Source organism: Cynara cardunculus, unplaced genomic scaffold (assembly GCF_001531365.2).
Source record: "Cynara cardunculus var. scolymus isolate 2C unplaced genomic scaffold, CcrdV1 Un_Scaffold_1909, whole genome shotgun sequence".
Taxonomy (NCBI): Eukaryota; Viridiplantae; Streptophyta; class Magnoliopsida; order Asterales; family Asteraceae; genus Cynara; species Cynara cardunculus.
The window spans coordinates 25,437-39,343 of NW_020200913.1; the positions used below are offsets into that span (position 1 = coordinate 25,437).

Below are 13,907 nucleotides of genomic sequence, written 5' to 3' on the forward strand. Positions count from 1 at the left end.
ACTTCATATGAATTAATGGGAGGATATAAGGGTGGAACATCATAAAAAGGGAATTATTGGGAGGATATAAGGTTGGTCGTCGTCTGCGTGGCCTAACTCTTATTATGATATCTATTAAAGTTACAACAGATTTAAGTTCTCATTTCTTGGTGATTTGAGGATTTAGAGATGTTGTCTTTAGTAGAAATGATGGTAATGATGTTATGGGATTGGAGATAATATGGTTCATGACCGTTGATTGTAAGTAATATGCTTTGGATAAAAGCATTGATTATAAGGAAACAGAGGAGCTCTGGTTGTATCTTGCAAGAAACCAGAGGGGCTCTGATTGACCCTCATAATAAAACTAGAGAATTCTGGATATTGAATTAAAATGATGCAAAATCTTTTATAAATGATTAGTTTGAAAATAAGCTTTATATCTTTTAGAAAAAAGCTTAGTACTATATTTATAATTTTAAAATGATATTTCAAAAGAGTCTCTATACTTAGAAATTTCTATAAAACAAACTAGAGGGGCTCTGGTTGGCTTTCATACAACCAGAAGCTCTGGTTGAGGAACTAGAGGCTCTAGTCGACTAAACAGAAGCTCTGGTAGAAAGACCGGAGGAGCTCTGGTCATGCTTATTGAAAAATTTTAAGTATGGTTTGGAACCAGAGGCCCGATGGACACTTTGGAACCAGAGGCCGATGGACTGGAAAACCATTATTTTTCTAAGTATGGGAGTTTTGAACAAGAGGCCCGATGGACTTAAACATGATGCGATTCTTTTATTATTCTTCATTATGATTGAGATATTCTTTGATAAATGTTTTTGGTGATCTCACTCTACATAGCATGAAAAAGGGAATCTCACTAGACTTTTGTCTAACCCTCATTTTGTGTTTTCAAAAATATGTGTGCAGGTAATACCAGTTATAATATCGATAAGGGAAAAAGCATTATATGATTACTTCCCTTATGTGCTTAAATGTTGAAGAACATATCTAGATGTGTTTTGGAGAAGAGCGATGCTAGTTTACAAATGCATGTATTTTGAAAATTTTAAGTTATGCAAATTTGTATCGTAACCTGTAGCACAGACTCTTGTAATTTTGGACCTACGTGGGAATCTATGTATTCTATGAATGAATTCTATGTACTATGCAATGTGTGGAGATTTGGGGTGTCACAAGAGCCCCTCTGATTCCTCATAAAAATAACCATTCTGTTCCAAAACACTTTTAACCAATATCAATGGCCATAGGCCAAGTTTTCCCCTTCTCAAATCACAAAGAAGTAAGGACTCAAATCTATTGTAGTCTTAAAAGACATAATAGTAAGAGTTATAATATTCACACACAATTGCCACCCTTATATCCAAAAAGACACATCTCCTTAATATGTCAACCTTATTCCAAAATACACCTCTTCTTGATATGCCACCCTTATTCCAAAATACACCTCTCCTTGATATGCCACCCTTATTCCAAAAGACACCTCTCMTTGATATGCCACCCTTATTCCAAAAGACACCTCTCCTTGATATGCCACCCTTATTTCTTCTTCAAAATCTATGAACTAGTTCGGATGAACGATCGCAGTCACAACCATCTTATTGAATCCTCATTCACAGTATTATCCATAAAGTCTATAGATTAATTCCAAATGAAGACAGATCAAGATCACAATCGTCTCAAAAGAATATTCTCTATAGTTTTCAACCAACAGTTTTATCATTCAAAACTTTCAAACTCAAGAACAATCTATTCTTTCAATGATTTCCAAAAACATCATATCCCTTTTAAATCCTCAAAACAGGATATCATTTCCAAAACTGTTTTAAAGAAGCAATCTCTTCTTTATCTTTTCCAAAACAGTTTTTAATACTCAAACATATAATAACAACACCTTTAAATTATCAAAATAGTTTTACCATCTTTTATTCAAAACCAATATCAAAACCCAACAGTTTATATAACAAAATATATAAAGATTTTAGTCATCAAAAACTCAGTGTATAATCAACAGTATTTTTAAAACTCACAGTTTATAATCAACGGTAGTTTAAAAACTCACCTTAACAAATCACATATTCTATAGTTTTAAAACACACCGCAATTCACAAGCTCTTCAAACAACTTTGAACAAAAGATTTGTTCAAGAACACTTCTCACCGTCACAACACTCCTTTTCTCTTTCAACAGATTTTCGTTCAAATGAAATGATAAGATAGAATCTTATCTTTTTATTTCTTTAAATACTCTCACCATGGCGGTGAAGATTATTTTAATTATAAAACTAATAGGCGGTGAAAGCTTTAACCAATAGAAATAATCTTGGGTGGTGGGTTTTTCATTATAAAATTCATGATTTCTTGACCATGAAGATATACGTTTTTAAATAATATAATAATGTTTCCACCAGAATAACTTATCACAAATAGGCATCACCTCATGTATGCTTCACACCACATGCATACATGYATAAATCATATATGTCATGCCATCTTTTCACATATATGCATGCACAATATCATGTTCATATTTCATACATATATATATATATATATATAGTTCATGCATTTCTACTTAGATATGCATATTTCACGTAATCTACATAATAAACATGTATAAATTACCTCAACCCAGGTTGTCTCAAACCTGGTTATAACAGCATAGACCCATCTTTTTTTTGACAAATAAGACCGGAGCACCCCAAGGTGAAGTATTGGTCTAATAAATCCTTTATCAGTCAGGTTTGTCAATTGTGCAACCAATTTCTTCAATTCTGATGGAGCTAACCGATACGGTGCCTTTGTTACTGGTGCAACCCCTGGTATGAGATCAATTCGAAATTCGATTACTTGATATGGCGGTAATCCAAATAAGTCTTCTAGAAAGACTTCCGGATATTCATTAACAATCGGAATCAATTCATTCTTTCCTTTTTCTTTCTTTACATCAATTACATATGCCAAACATCCCCGACACTTCTTCCGGATACTATTATGAGCTTTCATCATAGTTAAAATACTAGTATGGTGATTCTGACGATCACCATAGATAACAACTATTCCCCTTTCTGGCAAAGTAATTCTGATCATTTTACTATTGCAAACAATACTTTGCCAACCATTCCATACCCACCACTACATCAAATTCTTTCATCGACATAGGAAATAACCGAATTGGTAGCTCACAACCCTCAATAACAATAATGCAGTTATTGAATACACTAGCAACAGTTTCCTGACTATTAGCAGTATCAACTACTAATTTGTCATCAATTAACACATAATTCAAGCATGCTGTTTGAGCAAACGATGGTGATACAAACGAAAAGTTTGCACTAGAGTCAAATAACACCTTAGCATGTATAGAATTCAGAAGGAAGGTACCTATTACTACATCTGGTGACGTCGCTGCCTCATTCTTTGCCATCTGGAAGGACCGTTCCCGTGCCCCTCCTTGCCCTCCTCTATTCACAGTAGGTCTTCCCCGAGTACTCGACGCATAACTTCCCATTGTCAGCTGTGGAGTTCTTAATAATGGATAGTTTGGTCGAATATGATTCGGAGAATTACAATTAAAACATCTCCTATTAGCTGGGCAACTTCTTGACAAATGGCCCGCTTCACCACACTTGTAACATTTTCTTGGGTCCATCTTACACTCACCCTGATGAACCAGTCGACATTGTGTACAAACTTTCTCACCGACTTTTTGATCAGCTTTATTATCATATCTCATAGTTTTCGGCCCTCGAAAGTTCGATGAAGACCCCTCCCATTTTCTTTTCTCTACAACTTTTCCTTCTAATTGTCGATTCTTATTTCGTTTTGTCACTTCGGCCGCACATACAGTTAGTGAAAAGGTATTGGGGTTCATAGCAATTACAAACTCTCTGATTGAGGGTTTCAAACCCCAAATATACCTTTCTATCTTCCTGGATTATGTTGAAACATAGTGTTCTGCAAATCGAGAGTATTCGATAAATTTCTCGGTATACTCCCGAACTGTTCTATTTCCTTGTTCCAGTTTCAGAAAATCTTCTTCCATTTGTCTCACTGCCGTCTTAGGACAAAACTGATTCTAATCGGTCCATAAAACTTGTTCAGGAACGTGTGTAAGACATCCGTTCGGGCTAATGATTCAACTTTCCACCAGAACAAAGAATTTGATTTCAATACTGAAACAACAAATCAAACTTTATCTGTTTTCGGACACCGAATGGTGTTGAACACATATTCTATCTCCTTGATCCAGGACATAGCTTTCACTGGATCTTTTTCCCCAGAGAATGTTGGTGGCTTGCATGCCAAAAACATCTTGATATCTACCTCCTTGTTATGGGTAACTGGAATAGAGGGTTGAAATTCCACTCTTTCCGTTTCCACTCTAGCCGGTATTCCCATGATAGATGTCAGAGTTTCCCGTAACTTCCCCATTTCTTCTGCCAACATATCCCTGGTTACATATTCTGAGTGTGGCGCCGATCTTTCCTGAACATTCCGAGAATGGGATTCTTCATGTTCAGAATGAATATTGATACGACCCTTTCCTTGAGACTAACTTCTCCCTATGCCTCGACCACTTGGTCTTCCCCGACCTCTATTTTCAGATGTGTTAGTCGGAAGGTTAACGGGTTATTCCCCTCTTTCCTCAGACTCTGGACGAGCCGTTCTTTCAGATCTCCGAGTTCGGCTAGACATCTATAAATTTTAGTATTAATAATCACGTATTCACATTCCCAAATATAATGAAGTATTCAAGTTCAGATGTATACCTGTAAATTCATAATTACACTGGCCAGATGTAATTAAAATTTACCTTACACACTGTTCTTTCAACTCATCATATTTATTTCCAATGGTGCTAACTATGTCCGGGACCCTTAACATGCAATAAAACAGTTTCAGTCTAGGTATCATGCTGTTGAATACCTAAATCCCTTAAACTCAGGCTCTGATACCACTTTCTGTAACACCCCATTCCACACATTACATGAAACATATACTTCATATAAAATAAATACATGTTTATACACCACATTGGTCCCTTAGTACAAGAATTTACCAGTACAAAATACATGGTCCAAAATTTCCAAATACAATTCTTGCACTAAACCATATCATCTATCAAAACTATACATGCCATCAGTAAACCTTCACGCAGATAATCATATGGGAAAATTATCACATTTTCCCTTTCCCTTACCTTCTGCACTTCCTACAATACTATTTAAATCACAAAACGAGGGTTAGACCGAAAGGTCTAGTGAGTTTTCCTATTTATACTATTGCAGGGAGAAAATCACCAAAAACTTTTAAGTAAAACAACTTTTCATATATATAGCAAATATAGGAACAACTAAGGCATAGTACCAATACCTTTCACTTTTCAAGCCAAATTCTTTGCTTAATATATCAACTCCAAATAGGTTTACATAATCCAGAATATCATAATGCTACTTTTAAACCTTCAAGTCAAATAAGGTTTATTCAAAGTTTCAAACCAAACCTGTTATCCTCTTCTCAATAGCATTCAGACTATGATTTCCAATAAGAACCATGATCTTAAACCTTTAAATCACAAAGAAATAAAGATTCCAGACCATGGTAATTTTAAGGGATATCATAGTAAGAGTTATATTATACATACACATATACAAATACCACCCTTATATCCAAATGTACACCTCTCCTTGATATGCCACCCTTATCCCATGGTACACCTCTCCTTGATATGTCACCCTTATTTCCTCATCAAAATATTTCATGAAACAATTTCATTTAGAATAGACCGATGTCAATGGAATTATTATCAGTTCAAATTTATTTTGTCAAAATTTCCATTTATTGAAAATAAATCAATAAAATGATAAGTTTAAAATATAATTCAACTAATCTTGTCCGGATAACAAATCCAGACAACACTATGCATAAATCGTCCGATTTAAAATAAACCGGTCATACCTTTTTGCCGTTTCATACTTCTCCGATTGAAACACAACATAAGTTCCAAAATTCTTAAATTGCTCATAACTTAAACCGGTCAATACATTTAGTTGATTTACCCTTAAACCGGTTAAAGCATCTCTGGTTTAAACTTAATCCGTTCAACCCTTGTCAGGTTTAAGATTATATCATTTTAACACCTCAGGCGGTTTAGCCTTAAACCGCTTGTGCTTTAATCTATTTAAGCTAGAACCCGCTCAACACTTGTCCGGTTTATATTAACCCGGACAACATTCAAGTAAATATTTCAAAACTCAATAAAACATAATTTGAAGCATTTTGAAAGCATTTGTCACTCACCTTTAAATCTTTTGAAACCAAACACTTGAAATCAATTTGATCTTCAATCCAGAAATAATCTGGTCAAGACTTCTCTTTTTAAACCGCTCAATCTCCAAAAATAGCAAGAAAAAGAGAAATGGAGGCTAAGCCCTCCCTTTTATACCTTTCCTCAACAGGAAAGTCGGCTACTAAAGCCTCTTCTTACACACACCTCACCTATGCATCACCTCATGCATGATAAATCTTTCATGCATATAATAATACCATGCTTTTTCACATATTTAAATTCTCATGTATACATATAATCATGCATACTCACATACATACAGTCTCATACATGTATCCACGTTTGCATATATATATATATATATATATATATATATTTCCTATGCATAAAAATACATGATTCACATAATTAACATAAAAATTCATCATGTTTTCACGTAATTATATAACAAATAACCATGTATTAATTACCTAGGGTGATAACCAAGACCCAATTATCACAAGACATATCACACTTCTGCTTGAGTCGAGGATTTTATATTTTTTCTTAAATTGAGTTTTGATCACCATGCAAACCAAGAGGTATTGATGTGAAATCATGAGAATTAAGTACTTAGATGTTGGGGAATTATGGTTGAGTTTGAGATATCCCACATTGGTGAGAGATTGAAATATTGGAATAAGGAGGTGTGTATAAGTAAGAAGGATGAGATTAATTATGTCAACTCATGAGACTTGATCACAAAGTTATCTTACTTGAATGACCCTATTTTTATATTATTAATTTTATATCAATTGACTTTTAGATAACAATGAAATGTAATGATGTGACTTTAGTATATATTTTATATTATAAAGTTGAATTAAAAACTTTAAAATAATATAACGAACAATTTATTGATTATTTTAGTTTGTTAAAATTAAAATTGAATCTATGATAACCTTTTTATATTAACCAAAGTTGATTATATGGTTATAAGTAAAATAAAATAAAATAAATCTATATGTAAAGAAGTTACATGTTAAGGTATTGCCGCAAATTCATGAGAATGTGATATGTTCGAAGATAGAGGTAAATATGTGAAAGAAGGAAAAAATAAATTTGAAATCAATCATCAACCAATGTCAATATCAATATATATATTAAAGAAGAAACCAAACAAATAATACAAAATATATAATCATGGTTGAAATCAAAACCAACCAAATAATACAAAATAAGGAAGTGAATATTTGAAAATAAGTTAGATATCTTATAATACTAAGAGTTTGTGCAATTTTTAGGTTGTCCTCTTTTTTGGTCAACCATATTCTATAAAAAAAATTATATATCAAAAACTAATATAAAAATAGCATAAAATTGGTCGAAGTTATAGTTGTAAACCAATAGTTATATATCTATAATCTATATTTTTATATATTTATTTTTATCTATATAAAAACAATAACCTTGGATAATCAGGTGAGAACTTCTAAGCATTATAAATCTTTTTTTTACACGTTATTGTTTGCATTCCATATTGAATCAAAGAAGAAAGACGCATGTGGGAGGTGGATACAAAAAGAAAAGGGCCAACTTTTTTCTCAATATTGTTTGCATCCCGCATAGCATAATGGAGCGAAAGTGACAAGAGGGAGATCACTACAAAAAGAAATGACTAAAAATGAAACAAACATATTTTTATCAGATGTCGACCTTTTGCTTAAGATCAAATGTAGTATATGTTTTTAGTTTAACGTATCTATCCCGGATCTTAGTTTTTTTTAGATTAAGTATATTATATGTTCTTAGTTTGATATCTGATATATAGGCTTTCAGCTTGCTTGGTATTTTATTTTTTATATGAGAATGTCCATTATACTACTTGGTGATGTAGTTATTTATTTATCGTCTTGGTGTTACTACTATCAAGGTTTGACATATCCATCTAATTACAATTCAAATATTATAGAATGTTATGATAAAGTGTATTATTTGTTTTTATCAGTTTAATATCTGATATGTGGGTCATCAACCCCACTTGATATTAATTTTATTTTATTTTTGTGAGAAAAAAAATCCATTATCTTAGCTTGGTGATGTGGTTCTTCATGCATCGCCTTAAACTTCCACTGCTATTGCTACAACTTACACACTCCTCTAATTTTCACTTGAAATATTATAGGTCATTTCTTTTTTCACAACTTCAAATGAGATTTCAATTAAATTTGTTACAAATTAACATCGTGATTTTGTCACCTTATTTGAGATTTCAGTTAGAACTATGACTTCTAATTAAACAAACTGTTGGTCCCATTAAGCTCTACAAGATGTGTATAATAGTTTGTAGGGGGGATGAATACAAACACAATAAACTTTTAAATTTAAAATAAATATTGATAAAGAAGGATAAATATAGATTTTACAAGATTATTTGCGGAAAAGATAAGATAAAGATAACCTATCTAAACAATCTAAGTTACACACAAGTTCTTAGCAAAGAGAAATGATTTGATGTTTAACACTTAGAAGAAAGTAAGTTCTATCTGGGTAAGAACTATTTAGAATACTTAAACAGGTTTCTAACTTGCTTTTTGAAGATAAGCGTATTGTGTTCTTTAGATGTGTGTTCTTTCACATATGAACGTAAGAGTTAGGGTTCAAGAGTATCTCTGCATGGAGATAGAACATATATATTTATACCCATTGCATTAAATGCACATTTAATGCAATGCAGTAGAGTTTGAACACGCGTCAAACCTTTAGAGAAAAACTTGTCCTTTGTCACAATGAATAGTACAAAAGCCTATTCACGAGCAGACATCCTTTCATGGAGTTGGTGGGTAGTAGAGTCAACTAATTGGCTCCGTACCGTACTATACTCTATAATGGGTATGGGTTTGTCCTTTGTGTGTGGAAGGACAAGACAAAAACAATCATGCTCAACAAACTTCTTTTGATAACTGAATGCTGGAATAACCCAAAGGTTTCTTCAGCATTCGCTGAGGCTTGAGCAGTCTTCACACCTATGTAGACCATGTTATAATCACTGAATGCCGCTTTAGATCACAAACTCGCCAGTCTCTAATCTTCAGCTTCAGTCTTCGACTTTCACTGAAGGTTCTTTGGTATGAGTTTTATCTTCTTGAAGTATCGCTGTTGCTAATGGATTTACATTACATGTTCTCAGTGATCACTAAACAGACTCAGTGATGATCACTGAAACTGAAAGACAGAAACATAAATACTTCGTATAAAGTAAGAGGGATTATCATCAAATCATTGAGAGAGATGATCAACACAAACTACTAACATTAGTCAAACATTTGTAGAGTACTTTCTAACACCTTTCTCAAGCATAGTTAGATGATTTAAATTAACATATGGTTCTAAGATTATTGTCAACTTCTCCTAAAAACTTTTAATGTTAATGATTAGTTGCCACACACATTTGTCTAATTTTTTTAGAAGGAGACTTTAAATTTTAGTCTATAACATTTCTTTAGAAGATGATATTATCACTACCGCGCAACGCGTGGTTGGAACACTAGTTTTTTATAACTTAAAAATAAACTCTTTGAAACCCAAAATGAGATTTATTAGGATTTGCAAAAGTGTTAAACAAGTGTTTACAAAAATTTCACGAAATAGTTCACTTTCCAAGCTCAAAGAGTTTCTTGCAACAGGCTCATTCAAGAACATGGTCATAAAAAGTTACCAAAAAATATATTGATTTTTGTAAAAGAAATGTTAAACTAAGAAAGTACAAATTAAATAAAAATATTAGTTTTTAATTATATTAAATATTGTATAAATAATAGTTATTATAAATAAAATATAATATAGAAAATGAAGGGGTTAATCATTTAATGAATTTTTTTTTATTTAAACTAAATAAAAATTATGAAAAACTATGTGAATTATTTTGTTTTATAGTTGAAGATTTAAAATATATTGCTTTCTTATGATTTATTTTTTTCTTTTAAAAGAGAGGTTAGTGTTGTACAAAATATGCGTGCGTGTTTGTATTATATACATATATGTGCTTATATAGAGCTATGATCAACTTGAGTTCCTATTTGAAACAAGTTTGAGGTTTCAATGAAAGACCTTTATTTCTACATGTCACAACTTCAACAACATTTATAAGAATAAATGTATTGTCTATTCTAGAATTTTCATATTTTTTAAAAATTTCAAGAATTGAGTTATTTGTTCGATAAATTATAAATTTAAGTTTTTCTTATAATGAATCATGAACTAAGTTTGTTCTCAATTATGAACTTAGAAAAGTTTTTCTTATAGATTTTGTGTTTTGAGTTCCATCATGAATTGAGATTTGTTATTTTTTTTATCAATGATGAGTTTGATGTTCTTTGATTGTTTTTGATGATTATTAAACGAAAATTTTGCATATTGAAACTTTGATGTTCAGAGTAATGACGGTAATTGGTGATGTAGTGCCTCAAAACCCCTCTAACGTCCAATGACGGTAATTGGTGATGTAGTGCCTCAAAACCCCTCTAACGTCAAGAAATTACAAATACATTGACTTTTTTTGTACCTCAAAGTGATATATTCTTATTGTTTTTCATCTTAAGGTTTAACTGAATCTTTGTTGTGATAACCGGATCCTGGTTATCACCTGAGGTAATCAATACGTGATTATTATTTGTTAAATGTTTACGTAACAAGATGATAAATTGTTATATTTGATCATGCTAGTATGTGAAGTTATATGCATAAATGAGTATGTATTAATTGTGTGGGTATAACTACATACACAATAAAATACATACATGCATAAGTGTATATGTATATGTGAATATACATGGATGATTGTATATATGATGTGAAGGTATGCATGGTTATGAGCATGTATGCATGAAATGTATGTGTGAGCATATATGTAATAACCCAAAAAAAATTAATTTAATTTAATGACAGGAAACTCAATGGTCATGAAACCTACGACCATTAATTATGGCGTATAGTTTCATATTTCGTGAAACCGCCGATGGGGCTTAGTATAAAATGGGAGTTTGTAGCTTTGTGTGTAGTTGGGGTTAAAAAGGAGAATTATTGTGAGAAAAGGCGACGGTGGACGCTGTAATGATGTTGACGGTGCTCTACATCGTAGTTAGTTTGGGCACCAATCGGGGAGATGCTAGCCACTTCAAAGATCGATTTGGGCTACGCCATGTATTGTGAGTTACACGTGATTTTAAAATGGTTGTATGCCTTATTATCCACAAGTTGTTTGAAGTTTCTCAAAAATTTTGATATGTTATATATGCGTGAAAAGTTCAATATTTGTATAATATGTGTTTTGAGTACTTGTGTGTCAATGGGGATGTACTACGATTTGATTTTGTAAAGACGAGCATGCTTTGTGAGCTTGTCTAAGTCGTAAGTGCAGACATGCTGTGTGAGTTCGCCAGGTAATGCTGTGTGAGGTAGACATCTCCCATGACGTTGTTGCTTTGTGATGTAGACATGCACTATAATACATTTATTTTGTGAAAAGTATTATTCTTATCAAGGCATGCTAAATTTATAAAGCTTCGTGAAAATTGTTTATTGTAAAAGTTGTTCTTCATGCATGAAAACCGTGGATTCACTAGGCCTAAGGCTCACCCAAAACTCATTTAAATTTTTTCACCCAGGCGGCTATTTGAGTGGAAAGAAAAGTGCAATAAAGAGAGATACGGATTAGCTCTAAAGAAGGTTATGTGTAGATCAAGGCATTGTTATATAGAGCAAAGTTATGATCCTCAAGATTGTAATTTAGATGGTGATATAATTTGTTATATTAGAGATTTTATTTTCCGCTGCAATGTAAGTGTTGATCTTGGGATTCTAGTTTTGATATATTTAAGTATTAGATATATTTGGGATGTGTCACACCCCGCTAAAGCGGAAACACGAGATGTAACAGGCAATCGAGTCATAACAACAGTTTATAAATAACACCATACCAAGTTGTTCAAAAACAAAGTAGTTCATCGACATAACTAAAATTAGAATTTTATACAACGTTCTCAAAACACTTCAAAATCTGACTTAATCGATCCTGACTCAAGTATGCTCCCGAAAATCCAAACAACTTTACTTAGAACCTGAAAAGCATGGAATAAAACAAAGTCAACTACAAAGAGTTGGTGAGTTCACGAATTTTCACATGCCTAAAACATTTCAATGCATAAACCAAGTAATAGCAAACTTATGCGAATTCTTTGCACTTAATAAATGTAAATCTCTCACGATGTAAAACTTGAGACGCTACTGAGCCTTACCTGACCAATTTGCCCCATTAATTTTCGAACAACCAGAAGTAGCCCATTCACTACTTAGGTCCCACAGTTCGATAGAGTACTAATTCAGTGGTGGTCCAAATTCCACATGATTAGACTTAGAAAATGTAGGTAATTGTGCACCCCTTTCTGGGTGGGAATGTCAACACAATAGCGGCTATCCACAATACCACGGCCCGGGGATGTACCCGAGTTAACAAGTAGCGTTTACGGACGGGGACTTTTATTTGGAAACATATACTCCCAAGCACATCAATTTATCATTTATTCTAAGTGCAATAACAGTTATCAAAACAAAACATAATAAACCTGACTAAGCAGTTCCTTAGTCCAGAGGTTTCAATAGAGCTTGACTAAGAAGTTCCTTAGTCCAAAAGTTTTGAGCAGAGCATCGACTATACAGTTCTTTAGTCCCAAAATTTCATATATCATAAACATGCAAAGTTTGCTCAATCTCATGCTTTTCCCCCATAAAATATATAAAAGCAATAAAAGTKGGGCCGTGAGAACTCAGAAGTTTGACGAATATCCGAATTTTTCCTTTAGAGACTTCCTAAGCTCACTCGAACTTCCTGACAGACCAACCAGCGCTACATTACTTAACGGTTTTCTTGACTCAGATAGGGCAAAGTTGTTTTCAATGCAAAGCCATCAAGTGTTTTCATAAAATAAAGCTGTAATTTTAATACTTAATAAAAAAAAGAACCTACCGAAATCCAAATAATGACATCATTATATGTCATCCCAAAACAATGATGATAGCCACCAACTATCAAAATCAAACTCAAAATCAAGAGATTTTGAGTGGGTTTAACACTCTTTTCAAAAATTCTACAACCTTGAGTCACACGCCTCCCAAACCGGTTGCATGCCCAAGAATGGTAGCAATGATGGGGAGGGGTCTCAAGTTCAACATTATCAAGAGTCAAAACTCTAACACAAAATCCTCATCTTTAAATAAATTTCAGAAAAGAAACAAAACAAATAAGATTCTGATTTCAACGAGATTTCAAGAAGAGACATCCGATTTAAAGATGCATGCAGATTCTATCATCCGAAAATATGAKCGGAYCTCACATGCAAGGATTTTCTCCTTCTTTCTTAGAGATTAAAGAACATGGGTCATAGATTATTATCCYAACGAAGACACATGCAGGTYTTGGATGAATAATSTMTCCTCTTCAAATCCCAAAATTTTACTTAAAGAATCAAGTAGAGAGAAGGATAAAGACTTTCGGACATCTAAAAGAAAATAGGACAACTTTAAAACATACCTTTTCTTGACAGGTTGATACGAACGAGTCTCAAGAACAGCAAAAGTCTTGA

At 32.9% G+C, this 13,907-nt stretch overlaps 1 non-coding gene across 1 annotated transcript; it reads left to right on the forward strand.

The window, feature by feature from the left end:
* Positions 1 to 8,230: 8,230 nt before the first annotated feature.
* Positions 8,231 to 8,424, forward strand: LOC112502779. The gene has a single exon (XR_003067759.1). It is a non-coding gene; the product is annotated as a U2 spliceosomal RNA (small nuclear RNA).
* The last annotated feature ends 5,483 nt before the right edge of the window (positions 8,425 to 13,907 follow it).